Genomic DNA, 17,709 nt, shown 5'->3' on the forward strand with positions numbered 1-17,709 from the left:
TGGAAGCGCCTTGGGATTCTGTGCTGGCCCACAGGATCCAGGGGCAGGACCCCCCATCCCACGAGGGCTACACGGGTTTTGGGGAGGCCCTAGGGGCCGGCAGACCCTTCTTTCTCCCCAGCCCCAAGGCACCGGGCCCTCCCCTCCGGAGTCTTCCTCGCTGCCCGGGGGCCGAGCCTGCCTGCTTCCGTCCTGCGGGGCCCCAGGGGACCTCAGATCAGGCTTTGCCCCGCTAGCCGCCCCGCGAGTTCGGGCTGCCCGCTGGGCTCCGCGCAGGGAGCCTGTCTCCCACCTGCGGGCTGGGGAAACTGAGGCGCGCTGCCGGGCCTCCACCCGGGCGGTGGGGCCGGGGAGATTCGCACCCCGAGCCCGCCGGCCTGGCCGCGGGCAACAGACGCCCCCGAGGCGGGGCCGCTGGAGGGGCGCGCTGCCCCCCGAGGCCGGAGCCTCCTGGCGGGGCGCCTTTCGGAGCGGTTCGCGTTTCCGGGGTTCGGGGCTCCGGCCCCCCTCTTGGAAACTCCATTTTCAAACCGCGCCAAAGGCCAGACCCGCCCCCCCCCCGGGCGCCCCCCCCCCGCCGGGGAGGGGCCGGGGGCGGGGCGGGGGGGGCCGGGTCGGCGGGCCCCGCCCCCTCCGGCCTCCTCCCGGCCGCGCCCCGCCCCCGCCGGCTCCCTCCCTCCGCCCGGCTGAGTCAGGCGTCCGCCCGGGCCGGGGCGCGCCGCGGCGGCAGCCGGAGCAGCCGGGGCCGGGGGCATGCAGCGGGCGGCCCGCGGGGCGGGGGGCAGCCACAGCAGCCCGGGCTCGGTGGCGGCCAGTCCCAGCGGGGCCGGGGCCGGCAGGGCGCGGGGGCCGGCCCTGGAGGGCGCGCTCAGCAAGTACACCAACCTCCTGCAGGGCTGGCAGAGCAGGTAGGCGGGGGGGGGGGGGCGGGGGGGCCGGGGGGCGCCGGGGGGCGCCGGGGGGCCGAGGGGCGCAGGGGGGTGGGGGGGGCGGGGGGCGCCGGGGGGGAGGGGGGGCCGGCCCTGGAGGGCGCGCTCAGCAAGTACACCAACCTCCTGCAGGGCTGGCAGAGCAGGTAGGCGGGGGGGGGGGGGCGGGGGGGCGCCGGGAGGCCGAGGGGCGCAGGGGGGTGGGGGGCGCGGGGGCGGGGGGCGCCGGGGGGAGGGGGCCCGGGGGGCGCAGGGGGGGTGGGGGGCGCCGGGGGCCGCCAAAGTTTGGGCTGCGAGGAGCCGCCGCGGCCCCCCGGGCTACCAAGTCCTCAGCATTCCGGCGAAGCGAAAGGGGGCTCCAACCCCGGGGGCTCCGCCCGCCCCGGGCCCCGGAGCTCCGGGGGGCTCCCGCCCCGCTCTGCCCGGCCAGCGCCCGGGCGCTACCGGAGGGCCCCGGCCCCGGCCCCGGCTCCTCCTGCCCGAGATGGGGGCCCGGCTGCCGGCCGGGACCTCGCAGCGGAGCTCCACCTCGGACCCGGGCTTCGGGGGCCCCTCCCGCCCCCCCTGGCCGCAGCCCCCCCTCCTGCCCCCCAACTTTCTCAACAGCACCAAGAACAGGTGGCGCGGGGGGGGGGGGGCCGGAGTCCCGGGAGCTCCCTGGCACCCGCGGGGACCATGTGGCGGTCCCGGGCGTGCGGGCAGGGCGGAGGCTGGCCCCCCGCCACGGGCCCGCACACACCGAGGTGGCGGGGCTGCTGGCGTCCCCTGGGGCAGGACATGTAATACATGGGGGATGCCAGCGCGCAGACATGTGAGAGATGATGAGAGCTGGGAGAGTTGAGACGGGAGAGACACCGGACATGAGGGAGATGATACATGTGAGGCCCAAGATGTAGCCAGAGATAGCAACTGGCACTGAAGCTCGCACTGGCACCAGCTCTGGCGTTTACCTGGTGGGAGAGGGGGAATGGGCAGGGGTTGGGCAGGGGAGGGGGAGGAAGTCTTCTCCCAGGTGAGGGGGAGCCCGGATGAGCAGGTGCTGCTTGGTACCCGAGGCACCTGCCGGAGGCCCTTCTGCTCCCTAAATAGCCTGGCCTCTCTGCCTCTTGTTTATTTTGTGAGGCTAAGGGCTGCCACGTCTGTGCTGGTGGCTGGCTCTGCTTCGTGCCACTCTGGAGCGGGTTATGTGTACAGAGTGCCCTAGATCGCCTAGGAGGCTGGCGGGGGCTGATGGTGGGTGCATAGGGTGCCCTCCCCCTGAGTCTCCCCCTGGCCAGATCCTTCCCGCAGAGACGTGGGCAGATCCGGAGCAGGCATTGGAGGAAGGGTGGCGCTTCTGAGACTTAAGTAGCTGGGGTGACTGGGTTGGCACTCTGGTGTCCATTGAACTGTGTGGTCTAAAGAAAGAACTAAGGAAGTTTAGAACTGAAGGGCCATAGAAGGGTTTTGAGGGGTCACTAAGGAAGCTCCCTGCAGGGTCCCTTGGCCATCGCCAGTACAGACACCCAGTAGGCACTTATTACTAAATACTCCAACCCCCTCAGTTTTCTCCCAGGGACACTTGGATCTTGAGCAATGCAGATTTTTTGAAGTCCCACAACAGATCATAAGAGGGAGAGCTCCCAGGCCCCCAAATCTGGGGTTCCCTCCACTGTGCCAAAGCTGCCCTGAACAGAGTGGAACAGGTTCCAAGAGGAAGGTGGAATGAATCGTCGATGGAGACAGTATGCTACAATGGAGAGAGTTCCAGTGTCAGGACCTAGGTTCAAACAGAACTAATAATGATAATAATGATAATATGGTTAACAATGATTAGCACCATGTGCCAACCACTGGGATAAGTGCTTTATATTTACAATTAGAATTATTCTCTCCTGACCCTCATAACACACCTGGGAGAGAGGTGCTATTGTCTCCATTTTACAAATGAGGAAACTGAGGCAAATTGCATTATATAGCTCCTGTCTCAGGCTGGATTTGAACTCATCTTTCTGACTTGCGGCCACTGAGACCCAAATCCTACCTCTGCTGATCATCCTGGGCCTCAGTTTCCTCATCTGTAAAATGGAAGGGAAGGCAGCAGAGCAGATGCTCTCAGAATTTCTGTCCAAGTCTATAGCTGTGGTCTCCTTACAAAGATTATAAACCCCTGGAGGGGAGATATATGTCATCAATCTTTGCCTTTCCAGCATGCACTTTGAATGTGGGATATATTCATTGAAATGCATTGATAAGTCTCTGCAGGTTTATTCAAATAACCAATGAAGTCACAGTTAAGTCCACTGATGGACTAGGTGGCACAGTGGATAGAGCACAGCCCTGGAGTCAGGAGGACCTGAATTCAAATTTGACCTCAGACACTTTTTTTTTTTAGGTTTTTGCAAGGCTGATGGGGTTAAGTGGCTTGCCCAAGGCCACACAGCTAGGTCATTATTAAGTGTCTGAGACTGGATTTGAACCCAGGTACTTCACGAGGCCGGTGCTTTATCCACTACGCCACCTAGCCACCCCATAGCTTCAGAAACTTAATAATGACCTAGCTGTGTGGCCTTGGGCAAGTCATTTAACCCCATTGCCTTGCAAAAACTAAAAAAAGTCCACTGATTTTCCTTATGTCCACCCACAGGTGTATGACCCACGACAGGGGACCACTGCCCTCTCTAATCCGGTGGGTACAGCAAGCAACCTTTCCTGAACATCATAGTTATCCATTGTAGCTTTGCTTGAAATCAGCTGATTAATTCTGAGAACTGCGGTTTATTTTTCAAAGCCTGCCTTAGCCCCAGTAAAATGAGGCTCTTTTTTGGGGGGGGGGGGTTGGGCTGAGGGGAAGGCAGATTAGAAGCATATTCCATGATTAGAAGTTTTCTTCTGGACCAGCTTTTGTTTTGGGCCTCGTTATTTCATCTGAACATCTGGGTTCTGTAGCAATGACTTTGGGAAATCATTAGGGAGGACTGAGACAGAGTCAGTTCCTAATCCCTTACCTGGGGTAGCCATGGGGGGCTGCTCCATTCTGTAGTCTGAGTACATTTCAAGGTCTTGCCTTGTGCAGGATGATTTGAGTCTCAGAGCAAAATGAGCGGCCAATGGGACCTGGTTCCTGCCCTGGAGGGAGCCTGCTAAGACAGGAAAGAACAGCATGTTCATCATCTTAATAAGAAATAGAATGCTAAGGAGTTAGAAGAGGATTGTAATAGTAGTTAATAGTCAGAGGACCTGGGTTCAAATCTCAGCTCTGGCAGATACACCTGTATTACCTTAAGTAATTGATTTAACCCTCTTGGATCTCTTTTCATTTATAAGTGGATAGAGTTGGATTTGATGGTGTCTAAGGTCTCTTCCCACTCCAAATCCACAATCTTGACTTTTACCATCATTCTGTGGTGTCCATAGCGCGGTGGTGATTGGTCTGTGAATGGGTGAATACCTTGGCTCAGATAGGTTTTGTGACCTGTTCATGGCCACTCAGCTAGTGGACCCCAGGTTTTCCTCACCCCCAGGCTAGCCCTCTCTTCATGGCACCACATTATCATTCTCCTTTTACCATAGAGGATTTGAATTTGCCAAGATGGCCCAGGCTTATTTATGTCATTATCCCAGGAACTTTTTAGCAAAGTTTTCTTTAAAAGTGGGAAGATGGTGATTCCCTTTGAAAAAGTTTTTTTTCTCTTAAAATAAATATTAAATGTGGTTTCAGATAATAGAGCAGAGAAGAAATCCTAGTCATGCTCAGGGTCCTTTCCATCCCTTGCATCCAAGTTTGAGTCATATGCAGGGTGACCTCATCTTTGAATTAAAATTGCTTAAGCTAGAAGGGGATTTTGGAAACCTTTTGGTCTTTGTTTTTGTTTTTTTTTGTTTTTTAGGTTTTTGCAAGGCAGATGGAGTTAAGTGGCTTGCCCAAGGCCACACAGCTAGGTAATTATTAAGTGTCTGAGGCCGAATTTGAACTCAGATACTCCTGACTCCAAGGCCAGTGCTCTATCCATTGTGCCACCTAGCTGCCCCAACCTTTTGGTCTTTGAAGGATGGCTTGGGATGGTGGAAAGAGCACTGGGCTTCTTGTGGAATCAAGTCAGTAGGCATTTATTAAACTCTTACTGTATATGTGAGGCATTATACTAAACACAGGAACTCAAGAAAGGTGAAGAAAGACAGCTTTGCCCTCAAAGAGCTTCCATTGGATGGGAGAGACAACTCAGTACCTATTAGGGATAATATTCTAAGTAAATTATATATTTTTCTAGGTATATTCATCTAGGTAAATTATATTGCATATGATTACTTTATTATATGTTACATATAATATAGGTATGGTATAATACTGTGTTTTTTGAGGTTAGGTTTGCAGCCTGGGGGAGGGACACCTGGAAAGCCCTCCTGGAGGGAGTGGGATTTGAACAGGGAAATGAAGGGGCAGAGCCACATCAGGACTCAGAGATGAGTAGACAGCTGGGGTCTGGAGTAGAGGATGGTGTCCTCTATCTTTTCCTTCTTTTGTATTCCAATCCTTTGCACAGTGGCTAGCATAAATAGGCACTTCCTGTTTATTGATTGATGGATTGATGTGAGAAGCCTGCAAAGACTCTTGGGAAGAGGCTGGGTGATGAAGGTCTCACCTGTGAAAGCAAGTTTCTGTTTGATGCTGAAGTGTTGGGGAGCCCCTGAAGCTTAATGAATGGCAGCTGAGTGGAGGATGGATTGGTGTTAGGAGAGTCCTGGATTCCAATCTGGCCTCTGACACTTAATATGTTTTTTCACTTGGTAACTGGGGATAATAAGTCCTGTGTTGGACTTATATATAATTAAATAGTCTGTGTAATGGGGCTCATTACATATAGCACTTCCATTGAGATGTTGGCTATCTCCAATGAGCTAATGTATGTAAAGTGCTTTCCAAACTTTAAATTCTCATCTAAATGACAGTAGCTTCCCTTAGGATCAGGGTTTTAAATCTCAGTTCTGTTCCTTTATTTCCTGGGTGACCTTGGGCAAACTATTTGTCATTTCTGGCCCTGTTTCCTAGTTAGACTAGATGGTTCCAGGATTTCATTCAGCTCCAAATCCTGTCATAGGAAAGGAAAAGTATTATGTCTAGAGCTGGTATCTCCAACAATTGTCTCATTTTGCCAATAGGGACATGGAATCCTGGGTATTGTCAGTGACTTGCTCAAGGTCACACAGCTGGGATTCTGAAGGCAGCTTCTCTGACTCCAAATTCAGCCTTGTTGATGAATGACCAAACTGAGGTTCAGGGAAGTGGAAGGGCCAGAGCAAGGGAGTCGGGGTGGTGGCGGAGAAACCTGGGCCCATTGGCTCCTGACTCCCAGGTTGCCTTCCTCTCGAAGCTCCATGGCCTCTAGCTCATGGTGAACCCCTAGTTTTGGACACCTCCACCCCTCTGGTGCTTTGTTGGGCCGACACACCCTTTGGGTATTCAGGAAACACCTGAATTGAAGAGGAACCCTGAAGAGGGCAGTTTCTGGGCAGGTTCCTCCCCAAGAGTGAGGGCTGCATCTCTGGTCTCCGGAGAAGATGCCCCCTCTTATCATTAGGTTTTGCCAGGTTAACTCTTCCTTCCTTCTAAAAGCAGAGCCCTTTTGGATCATTAATTCGAAATTAAATTCTGTTTTGAACACATTACTCACCATTGTGTCTTAGCTTGCAGGCCCAGGTGACTAGTGGCCTGGATGATCTCTGTTGTCACATTGGAAGTTCCAGCAACCATTTGAGAAGGATGACTTCGGTAGGGAAGGGCTTGGAGCTATAGATAACAGAGTTCTATCTGGGCTTGGAGCAAGGGTGTAGTCCAAATGTAAAATGGGTGGGCTGAGGAAGCTCTGCCTTTCCTCCTCTGGGCTGGTCAGAGGCAGAGGGGATTTCTGTTCCAGGTCCTCTGTTAGGAGAAAGAAGCCTCTCAGGACCCATCCAGCTCTGAGATTCTGTGAAGGAACCTGGACGTTTTAAAATAACAGGATTGGGAGTTTTAGGTGTTTTGGTTTTTTTAAGAATATTGTATCTAGGTAAAACTCCATGTAAACTCGTTGGACGTTAAATATTACAGACTAGTTGCTTTTTATCTTGTTTCTTAAGTGTGTGACTCATCTGAACTTACAGCCCCTTCCTTCCTAAGAATGAAGCAGATCTTGGGGTCCCAGAGGTCCCCACTAGCCCTGGCTTCTTATTTTTCTGAACTCCCCACACACAGACTTTCGAGTTCCCCAAGTCAGACCTGCTGATTTAACAGATGAGGAAACAGAGGCCCAAAGAAAGGAAAGGGTTTGTCCAAGGTCACAAAGGTAGGATGCCTCTGAGGTAGAATTTGGGATTTTGTTTGTTTGTTTGTTTTTGCAAGGCAATGGGTTAAGTGGCTTGCCCAAGGCCACCCAGCTAGGTCATTATTAAGTATCTGAGGTCAGATTTGAACTCAAGTACTCCTGACTCCAGGGCCTGTGCTCTATCCACTGCACCACCTAGCCACCCCCTGAGGTAGGATTTGAACCTGTAACATTTGATTTCAATTTCAGTACTTTTTCCACCACTCTAAGGCAGTTCACATCTTTTGTTTCCTTAACCATGTGAGTTTTTGCTACGGGGCTGTTTTCTTTGCTGGAAGTGCTTCCTATTCCAGTGGTCCCTAATGTGAGCCTAGAAAAGGTTCCCCATCACCCTTTCCTTTCCCCCCCCCCCAACATCTACCCTTAAACGGTTGCTATGGTAACAGCCACCTTTCTGTAAGAAAACTTGGGTTGCTAGGCTGACTCTTGAATGGGATTAGTGTGCATTTGGGTGTGCCAGCCAAGAGCCCTTGGAGTGGGTGTGGAAGGTAGGTTGAAAGTTGGTTTTACTGAGATGTGAAATCTTTAACCACATATTTAAGACATGACTGGGCCCCCATCTGTCCAAGCTACTTCAGGGATTCTTGTATTAGGTAGGAGACGGGAGTCTTCTGTTCTTAAGATTTCTGGGTTTTAATCTTTTTAGAGTTTGGCGTTAACTAGGTGGTTTGGTGGATAGAGCACCAGCCCTGGAGTCAGGAGGACCTGAGTTCAAATGTAGCCTCTCAGTCACTTAATTCCCTCGCTGTGTGACCTTGGGCATGTCACTTAACTCCATTGCCTTGCAAAAAAAACAAAAAGAAAAAGAAAAGAAGAGTTTGGGAGTCACCCCAAATAATTCTCAGCAATCCATTGGGGCTTTTGCCATATGTTCTAATGAATAAGAATTACAATTTCAAGCTTTATCTCAGTTACAGCCTAAGAACTGGATTTCTGTGATCCAGTGGCACATTTGTAGATGGACATGTTGTCTCTCTTGATAGAAGGTAAGTTCTCTGAGAGCAGGGATATTTTCTTTTTTGCCTTTGTATTCTGCTTGTTTGTGGTACTTTAATGGAATGCCTGGAAATTTGAGGCCTGGGGTTCATGAACTGATTTTTTTTTTTTGAAAAATTTTATATAGGTTCTTTCCAATGATATGTGAAAACAATTCTTTTTTGTTTTTTAGTTTTGTTTTTTAGGTTTTTTTGCAAGGCAATGGGGTTAAATGGCTTGCCCAAAGTCACCCAGCGAGGGAATTAAGTGTCTGAGGTCGGATTTGAACTCAGGTCCTCCTGACTCCAGGGCCTGTGCTCTATCCACTGTGCCACCTAGCCACCCCCTTAAAATCTTGAGTTTCAATTTTGCTCCATCCTTCCTTCTTCATTCTCCTTCTTGGAGGTGACAGGCAATTTGATATATATCACACACACATATGTAGTCATATACGACATTTCCATATTAATCATGTGGGGGCAAAAAAGAGGAAAAAACACAAGAAAAATGAAGTGAAAATAGTATACTCTGATGTGCATTTGGACTGTCAGTTCATGCTCTGGAGGTGGGTAATCTTTTCATCACGAGTCCTTTGAAATTTCCTGAACTTAAAAATATTTTGATAACTTTAAGTGGAATTGATTTTGTTAGTTTATATATTTAAAAACATTCTGGGGGGTGTGGCTAGGTGGCACAGTGGCTAGAGCACTGGCCCTGGAGTCAGGAGGACCTCAGTTCAAATCCAGCCTCAGACCCTTAATAATTACCTAGCTGTGTGACCTTGGGCAAGTCGCTTAAACCCATTGCCTTGCAAAAAAAAAAACCCTAAAAAAAAATTCTTAAGAGTCTTCCTTGGCTCAAACAACCTGCCACAAAGAAGTGACACTAAAAAGGTGAAAAACTTTTATTATAGATGCTAGATAATTCTAATTCTAATTCTTTTGGAGATCTGACCTTAAAAAATATGCTTGACTTTATTTCCCATCTCCATCCCCAGCTTCTTGAGGTACTAGGGACACTTAAAAATGTAAGGAATTCCTTTAACTCAATTCTTACTCATATTTTATTTGTTTTACCCCAATTTATGACACTGAAAAACATTTAAGCAAAATCTGTCAACATAGTGTATGCCACATTCTGCATCTGTAGTCCCCACCTCTTTACTGAGAGCAGGGAAGTATATTCTTCATCAGTTTTCTTAACAGTTTTTCCCTTGACCACAGGAGGGATTAGTTTCTGTGATCCATGGCCTAGGGCCATGATGAAGACTTGCTTTGGATCCTACACAAAGGAGTTGGAAGAGAAAAATTATATGGTAGCTGACATCACCTGGAAGGGACAACAGACATGATTTTCTTTGGAGCTTAGGTTCTCATAATGACCCACTTAGTCTGATTCTGGCCTGGTATGGATTAGGACCAAAAAGCTAGGGTAAAAATTTTACCAATGGCAACCTTCCCTTCCTCTCATTAATTTGATTTTTGATAACTCGGACAGTACAGAACTTTGCTTGGTCACAATCCAAAAAGAAAATGCTTTGTCTCCATTTAGATAATGATGATGAGATGATAGTAATGATGATTAGATAGGCAGCCTGGCCAGCCTACCATATAGCCAGGCAGCCTGAGTTCAAGTCTCATCTCTGGTAGATGCTAGCAATGCCACTTAGGGCAAGGCTATTAACCTCATCCAAACTCTCAGAGAAGTTGCTGATATAAATTGGTAGAATTTTTCAATGGGAGCTCCCCAGGCCATTGAAGTTTGGGGGGGGGGTCCAGAACAAAAGAGCAAAAACAAAGCCAATCAAGGGGCATTGCCTCCTTCTCTGAACTTTTTGAAGAAAATTTAAGATGTTAGTAAAAATCAAAAACTTTATACACTTTCTTAGGATGCCCATCTACTATGACGCAATGAAAGGAGGATGCTGTGGGGGCCTCTCAGGGCTTTGCTTTATGGATTCACCCAACCTGCCTCACCTAGCTGGTCTGGTAGCCCCATGGCAAAGGAAGTGGATGGTGCCAAGCCACTTTACCATGACACATTTCAAAGGCTGTGGACAAATGGTAATAGGCAACCTTGACATTGCCCGATGAGGTTCCCATTGCATTGGCCTGGGTCTCCTCGGTCATTTTTTTTATTAGTCTGACTAATGTGCTTCCATTGGGTTTTATGAGAAATCTGCAATTGATATCTCTGTACAAAATGTTCAGTAACATTATTACAGTTGCTTGCTTTCAAGGCGAATTTTCTGTAGTGGAAATTTTTCCATCAAATATCCATTTCTGTGATCCAAAGAGCCCCCTTGAAAAGTAGAGAGTTGGTATTAAAAACTGACTCACTCCGTTCTGAGTTGTCGACAAATGGCTGGCTAGTTGATAGGATGGTCACCCGATAATCAACATGTGTTTCAGGAAGCTGAGATGTGTGTGAGGCCAAGGGACGGCGTCCTCATCTTGCCTCTTGAATCTGACAGCAACGGGCAGAGTATTTCTTGAACCCTATAATTGTCCCCATTTAACATTTATTCTTTGGCATTGCCACCTTGGCTGGGGCTGACTCTGTTTAGAAGTCTTTAGTGGCTGCCTCTTGCCCAGAGGATGAGACCCTGATCTCCTGGGGGGTATTGAAAGCCCTCTGAAGTCTGGCCTCAACCCTCCTTTCCAGAAATATTTCATCACCTCACAGTCACACTGACTAGATTTTCCCCAGCTTTGAGCTGAAACTTAGGGTGGCTCACGCCTTTCTCTTTGCCGGATGGCACAGCTGACGTAGTGTTAATCCAGGACTGGTTTTATTTTAAAGTGGAATGATTTTCTATTTCCTATACTGTTCCCCCCCCCGCCCCAAGGCCACTCAGCTAGGTAATTATTAAGTGTCTGAGGCTGGATTTGAACTCAGGTGCTCCTGACTCCAGGGCCAGTGCTCTATCCACTGCACCTCCTAGCTGCCTCTATATTCTTTTTAAAAGCTTATTCTTAATTATAGTTTAATTTCTACTGTTAAGTTGGCCAGGGATTTGGACCCTCAAGTCTTACCTCTGAAACTGGCTTTGTGTTCCTAGCAAGTCATGTAGTCTCTTGGGGCAAGGTGAGCAGGTGCCAACCTGTACTGGTATAGGGGAACTCCCTTTGACCTTACCTGTGGGTTTCCTGTGCCCATGATATTGAAGGGCTGGGTCCTGCTTTTTGGAAAGCCCTCCAGATACAAAGAAAAAAACAAAACCTGTCCCTGTCCTCAAAGAGCTTACATTCTATTTTGGTCCATGTATTTCCAGCACCCAGGTTTGTGTTGGTTGCTTGGTTAATCGATGGAATATAGTATAGAGGGACATATAGCACTAATAAGATGGGGGCAGAGGTCAGAGAAGGGAATGCTTTGCAGGGAGACAAGGATTTTGAGAGAGAGCACACCTTAGGCACAGGAAAGTACTTAGGCAAATGTGTGAAGGTGGGAGATGGAGTTTGTATTTCATGAATGGCTAATAGCCCAGTTTGGTTGGAAGGTGAAGGGTGGCATAGTGCATGCAGGATATGGAACCAGGTTTTGGAGAGCTGTAGATTTTAGGCAAAGGAATTTTATGTTTTATTCAATGGCGGGGATTATTGTGTAAGGAAGTGGCATGGTTAGAGCTAAATTTTAGGAAAATATTTTGGTATCTGTGTGGAGGATGGATTGTAGAGCAGAGAGACTGGACGTCATTGCTCAAGTCCAGGTGTGTGGTGATTGAAGGAGGGCAGTGGTCACATGAGCAGGGAGAGATTTGGCTTTGATTGACCATAGGATGTGGGAATGGGAAGGACCAAGGATGAGTTTAGGGTTTGGAATCTGCCTGTGATGCCCTTGAAAATAGGGGAGGCTCCTTAAAATTCTTAGCCAACTGCCTTGTCCTTTTTGGTTGCTCATAATACTCTGTGTTTACTTACCTTTATGCTCTATCTCCAGAAGAAGGGAAACTTCTTTTTTTTTGCAAGGCAAATGGGGTTAAGTGGTTTGCCCAAGGCCACACAGCTAGGTAATTACTAAGTGTCTGAGATCTGAGATCAGATTGGAACCAAGGTCCTCCTGACTCCAGGGCTGGTGCTTTATCCACTGTGCCACCTAGCCGCCCCAGAAGGGAAACTTCTGAAGGGGATGGAGAGGCTCCTTTCCCCTCCCATTGCCTCTCTGATCCAGGGATGTGGGTCTCCTTGTGGTTTCTTGCAGAGCCTTCCCACAGAGTCCAGTCCATCCTCTGTGTATCTGTTTGTTTTACCTTTACTTGTTCTCTTCTCCAGTAGAAATAAGCTCCCTGAGGGTAGGCAGTTTTTCCATCCTTCTCTTTGAATATTCACTAGAGTGGGGCAGTGATAACTTTATAAATCTTTTCCTGTTGACTTCCTTGTCTGTACCTTCCATACAGCATTGGCATTTAATGATTTATTTGGTTTTTGGAATATCCTTTGGCTTCTATTTTTAAAATGTTAGCTTATTAGAATTTAACAAGATTTTTAAAAAATGAAAATGAAAAATATTAGCTTATTAACATTTTTTCAGGTTTTGTTGAGACATTTAAATTCCTCTATCCTGTGATTATAATAATAATCACTCACTTTATAGAGTGCTTTGAGGTTTATATTTGCTGGTTCTCACATGAACCTGTGAGGTGAGTGCTATCTTTAGTCCTATAGCATAGATGAGCAAACTGAGGCAGATGGGTTAAATAAATTGCTCAGAATCCTAGGTGAGTGTGTGATCAGGCCTTTCTCACTCTCTTCACTCTATCTGCTGTACATCTCACTGTCTACTGGAGTGACCACTGCACCCCGGGGTCGGTTGAGTTGATAACTTTTTTGTTGTTGTTATTTAGTTTTGCCTGATTCTTCATAACCCCATTTGGAGTTTTCTTGGCAAAGATTCTGGAGTGGTTTGGCATGCCCTTCTCTAGCTCATTTTTTCGATGAGGAAACCGAAGCAAACAAGATGCAAGGCCTTTGCCGCTGGCCAATTACTGTACCTTACATAGAACAGCATCTCTGCATCTAAAATCAGGAATAATATAATACCTGTTCTTAGGCTTGCAAAGTCTGTCTGTCTGTCTCTCTCTTTAGATATATATGTATGTGTGTGTATGTCTATATATTCACACACATGTGTATATATATATATATATGTATTTATATTTACACATATATGTCTATGAAGTAGACTTGGGGAATTCTATTATGCTCTCTAAAATGAACTTTGATGATGCAGTGTAATATTTATAGCTTTTTAAAGGGCTTTCTGAGTGAAGAGGAAATGACACTTGCCTCCCAAATACCTTGGACAGCTGCACCATTTTGGGAATTGAGTCCCCTTGTGTCCTTTTGTGATGTTACTTTAGAGTGTCCTCCCTTCCCAACCTGAGATGTCTTCATAGATTAAGACCTTCAGCCCTGAGCTTTGGCTCCAAGGTCAAATAAGCAGATTTTTTTTTTTTAAGGAGGATGATAGTTTAGGAAGAGTTGCTCAGAGTAACAGCTGGCTGGGAGCTTCTTCCTCCTGTGGAAATTTTAATCTCTCATTGAGTCTATTATCATCTGTTTTTTCACATTTTCTTGTTTCCTGTTTCCAGATTTCAGTAGACTCCCTCTACTTCTCTTTCTTCTCCCTTCCCCCTCATTTTTCCTCCATTCCAAGCATTGGACCACCCTTGTTTACAAAGGTGTAGCTACCCTGGACTAGTTTGTAATATTCTACCTGTGGCCCCCACCTTCACCTCTCTGAAATGAAGCTGGAACTATTTGTCAAAATATGTAAATCTGTGATCCATTGATCTCTTTTTTTTTTGTTTGTTTTAAATGTATGAGGCTGATCTGCAACTCTTTGGTTTTGAAGTAGGTAATCTAGCCCAATCTTGTGATTTGATGATTTTTTTTTTGTTATCTTATCTCCCTTATTATCCTCCTCTTATCTCCCCTCCCCTTCTGGGTGACCCATCTCCTGTAAGAAAGAATAAGAAAAGAAATGCAAAACAAACACATTCCCCCCCAAACTGAGGTAGCCAAATTCTACTCTTGTGTGAACTCTTCATCTCCTCTTTAGGGATCCCAGGGTCACCCTGGAGACTTTGGCCAGTGCATTCATTTTACAGCTGAGGAAACTGAGATCCAGGGACATTAGGCAACCTTGTCGCTAAAGATAGGAAGCATAAAAGGTGGGGTTGTAACTCAGTTTCCCTGATTTGTTCTTTTCTCTGTACCTCGATGGCTTCTGGTAACTCAAAAGCCTGGTGCAGTAGAATTGAGAGGTGACCCCAGCTGGCCATGGTGGTATGGGTGCTGCATTCATAGTCAGCAAGACCTGGGTGGCTGGGGATCCTTTCTAGGAGTGAAATTCCTTATTTGTGAAATGAGACTGTGAATATTTGTGCCACCTATACTTTGTAGGGTTATTAGGAGACTCACATGAGATAAAATTGAGAAAGTACATTCTTTGCAGAACTTTAACTGCTGAAGGACCTGGTATCATCCATCCTGGTCATGCCTCAGTTTACCACCTAGGCAACCAGCTTATCAAAGGAGAGGCTTTCCTAGTTCACAGTTTCTTTGAAAATCTATTTTCTCCATAACATTTCAGCCCTCACTGATAACTGAAATAATAAGTGCAGTTTTTCTTTAGTCCTGCTGGGGAAGGCTTAAGAGATTCACCAGGGCATTTTATTTTTAAAATTCAGAAACCTTTTATGGATGGATCAATGGACAAGGGTCTTGTCAAGGTCTCAGACACAGTCTGCGACTTTAGATGTGTAAGTTGGCCTTACTTTACAGAGCATTAGAGAAGAAATCTAATGAAAAATAGCGCATTAAGTGAATATTGATTCCTGTTTTCATTTAGACTTCAATTGCAATTTCAGAGAGGTCTTCCCAGAAAAATCTCCAAGTTCTGTGGCCACTTAGGTGAAAAATCACATCTATGAATTCTAATGGTTGGGTATCTTGATCGGCTTCCCCTGAGGGTCTTCCAGCAGAGGCTCAATGACCCCTGGTTGAGGACCTTATAGTGAGGATTCCTCTTGGGCACAAATTGGACCAGATCTGGAATTCTTTTTGTTTTTTGTTTTTAGGTTTTTGCAAGGCAAATGGGGTTAAGTGGCTTGCCCAAGGTCACACAGCTAGGTAATTATGAAGTGTCTGAGGCCAGATTTGAAACCCAGGTATTCCTGACTCCAGGGCCAGTGGTCTATCCATTGTACCACCTAGCCACCCCCAGATCAGGAATTCTTAACCTTTTTTGTATCATAGATCCTTTTAGAAATCTGATGATGTTGATGGACTTCCATTTTCAGAATGATTTTAAATGCAAGCCTCTTCCTCCCTGCAAATCATACAGTCTTAAAAATGAAACCAATTATCTTGGTATGTAATTGTCAATATATATTTATATATATATACATCTATATATATGCATGTATTTGTTTAAATATATAAATATAAATATGTATATAAAGTCCAAGTTTGAGGATCCCCCCCCCCCAGGTAAGAACCTTGGGTGGTCACAGGTATCTTCTCCAGTTGTAAGATTCTGAAGGTGGCTTTGATCTTGATCATTGGGGGGCAGTTCTTTGACTTCATTCTTGCCTGGCCCATCCCAAGAGGCGTTGGTTGACCAGACAGTCAGCTTTAAGGTTTGCAAATCTTTTGCTATGTCTTATTTCATTTAATTCTCATGATGGGCCTTTCGACAGAGGTACCATTATTATCCTCATGTTATGGGGACACACAGTAGTGGCTGAAGCTTAGATCTTCAGTGACTTGCCCAGGGGTCACACAACCAAGGTGGGCCATCTCCTGCAGAATAGTGTGGCTTATAGTAGTTGGTTAATAAATGCTCTTGATTGAGCACAGATTTAGAACTGGAAAGGGATCTTAGAGGTTATCTAGGTCAATACTCTCATTTTACAGGGAAAGGAACTGGTGTGGGTGGATATACTCCTATTGCTTATACTCGTGTGCTTCCCATTTACACAGTCACAATGACACCACTGACTCTAAAATATATTCGAAACAAAAAAGAAAAGCAAGAATAATAATATAACATTTACTCAATAGAAGGCAAAAGCAGAAATAACAAGAACCTAACAGGATACCCATAGGTTTCATTATACTCTGTCATTGGTATGCTTGGAAGTAAGATGACTGGCAAAGCCCAGGGTCTTCCTCAGGGTATGGGTGCTCAATTAATGCTTATTAATTGATTCTCCACCAAAGCAGGAATTCCCTCTGCTTCAACTGAATTATGAATAATGAGGAAAAATGGAAAACCCAGGAAGTACCTAGTTTTCCTTAAGGAGGAGAAAGGAGATGGTAGAAAAGAAATCTTGTGCAATTTAATTTTTCAACCTGTGGTTGGCAAGTTTGGGAGCTCCTGCTCCCAAGCATCATGAGTATCGTGCCTACACTGTGTAGGCTGGTATAGATCTAAAATGAGACATTTGGCAGGGCTTAAAATGGAAGTAATTCCCTTGCTCCAAATCATTTCTATTCCTTAGTTTTTAGTTGGCATTGAGAGGGTCCTATGTCTGTAATTGGACATATGACTTAAATGTCTTGGCTATAATGAGTGTCATTTTTAGCTCCATCTCCCATAGAAGGAGTGAGACTGAACCCCGGGAAAGTCTTGATTTCTATTTAGCTTGAGTTATTAAAAACAGGACATAAGAAGTTTTAAAAGCTGTCCAAAGTGGCTAGGTTTTGGGGTACTTGTCTTGTAGTACTTTTAGGTTTTTGTCTTGTACTTTGGGGTACTCATAATATTTTGGGGTTCTCATCTTGTGGTACTTTGTGATTCTTGTAAAAACAGCAGAGCAGTGAAAGACATTGGGTTATAACGGTATGTCCTTGGATGAGTTGCTTCAGAGCGCTTGGCTCAGTTTTCCCATCTACCTTCCAGGGTGGTTGTGAGGAGCAGATGGCAGAACACGTCTGTGAAAATGGAAATCCCTAGAAAGCTCTGTATCAATGGGAGATGGTATCACTACTGAGCTTTCCTCTAGGGAGGATGATGCGGATGGATGGGGGTGAGAAGGCTGGCCAGTGTTTAAATCCAGCCTCAGATGCTTGCAATCTTGGGGGGAGACATTAAAGCTTTCTGGGCTTTTCAGTGGCCTCATCTGCAAATTAGTGGAGTCAGTCTAGAATGCTTTTGAGAATCTTTCCAGCTCCAAATCTGATTCAAGGCCTGTTTCTAAAGGCAGTTCGACATAGTGGATATGATAATAAGATGATAATAATAATAATAGGTAGCATCTTGCAATGCTTTATGTAGATTATGATTTGCAGGCCCTCACAAATAACTTGGGGAGATAGGTGCTGCTTTACAGATGGGGAAACTGAGGCAGCTGAGATAGGATTTGAGCTTCAATCTTCCCTGCTCCAAACCTGTGACATCTAACTGGCTCCTGGTACTAGAATTGTATGCGTGTGTGGAACTGATATTGCCCTTGT

The 17,709-nt window shown here is 46.7% G+C and overlaps 1 protein-coding gene across 1 annotated transcript in view; it reads left to right on the forward strand.

Annotated features, from left to right (window-relative positions):
* Window positions 1-1,004: 1,004 nt before the first annotated feature.
* Window positions 1,005-17,709, forward strand: part of OSBPL10 (oxysterol binding protein like 10) — a 231,883-nt gene continuing 215,178 nt past the window's right edge. The window contains exon 1 of the mRNA XM_074195628.1: window positions 1,005-1,075. The gene's annotated coding sequence lies outside the window, so the exon portion shown is untranslated. The remainder of the gene's footprint in view (window positions 1,076-17,709) is intronic.

Source organism: Macrotis lagotis, chromosome 7 (genome assembly GCF_037893015.1).
Source record: "Macrotis lagotis isolate mMagLag1 chromosome 7, bilby.v1.9.chrom.fasta, whole genome shotgun sequence".
In the NCBI taxonomy this organism is placed as follows: Eukaryota; Metazoa; Chordata; class Mammalia; order Peramelemorphia; family Peramelidae; genus Macrotis; species Macrotis lagotis.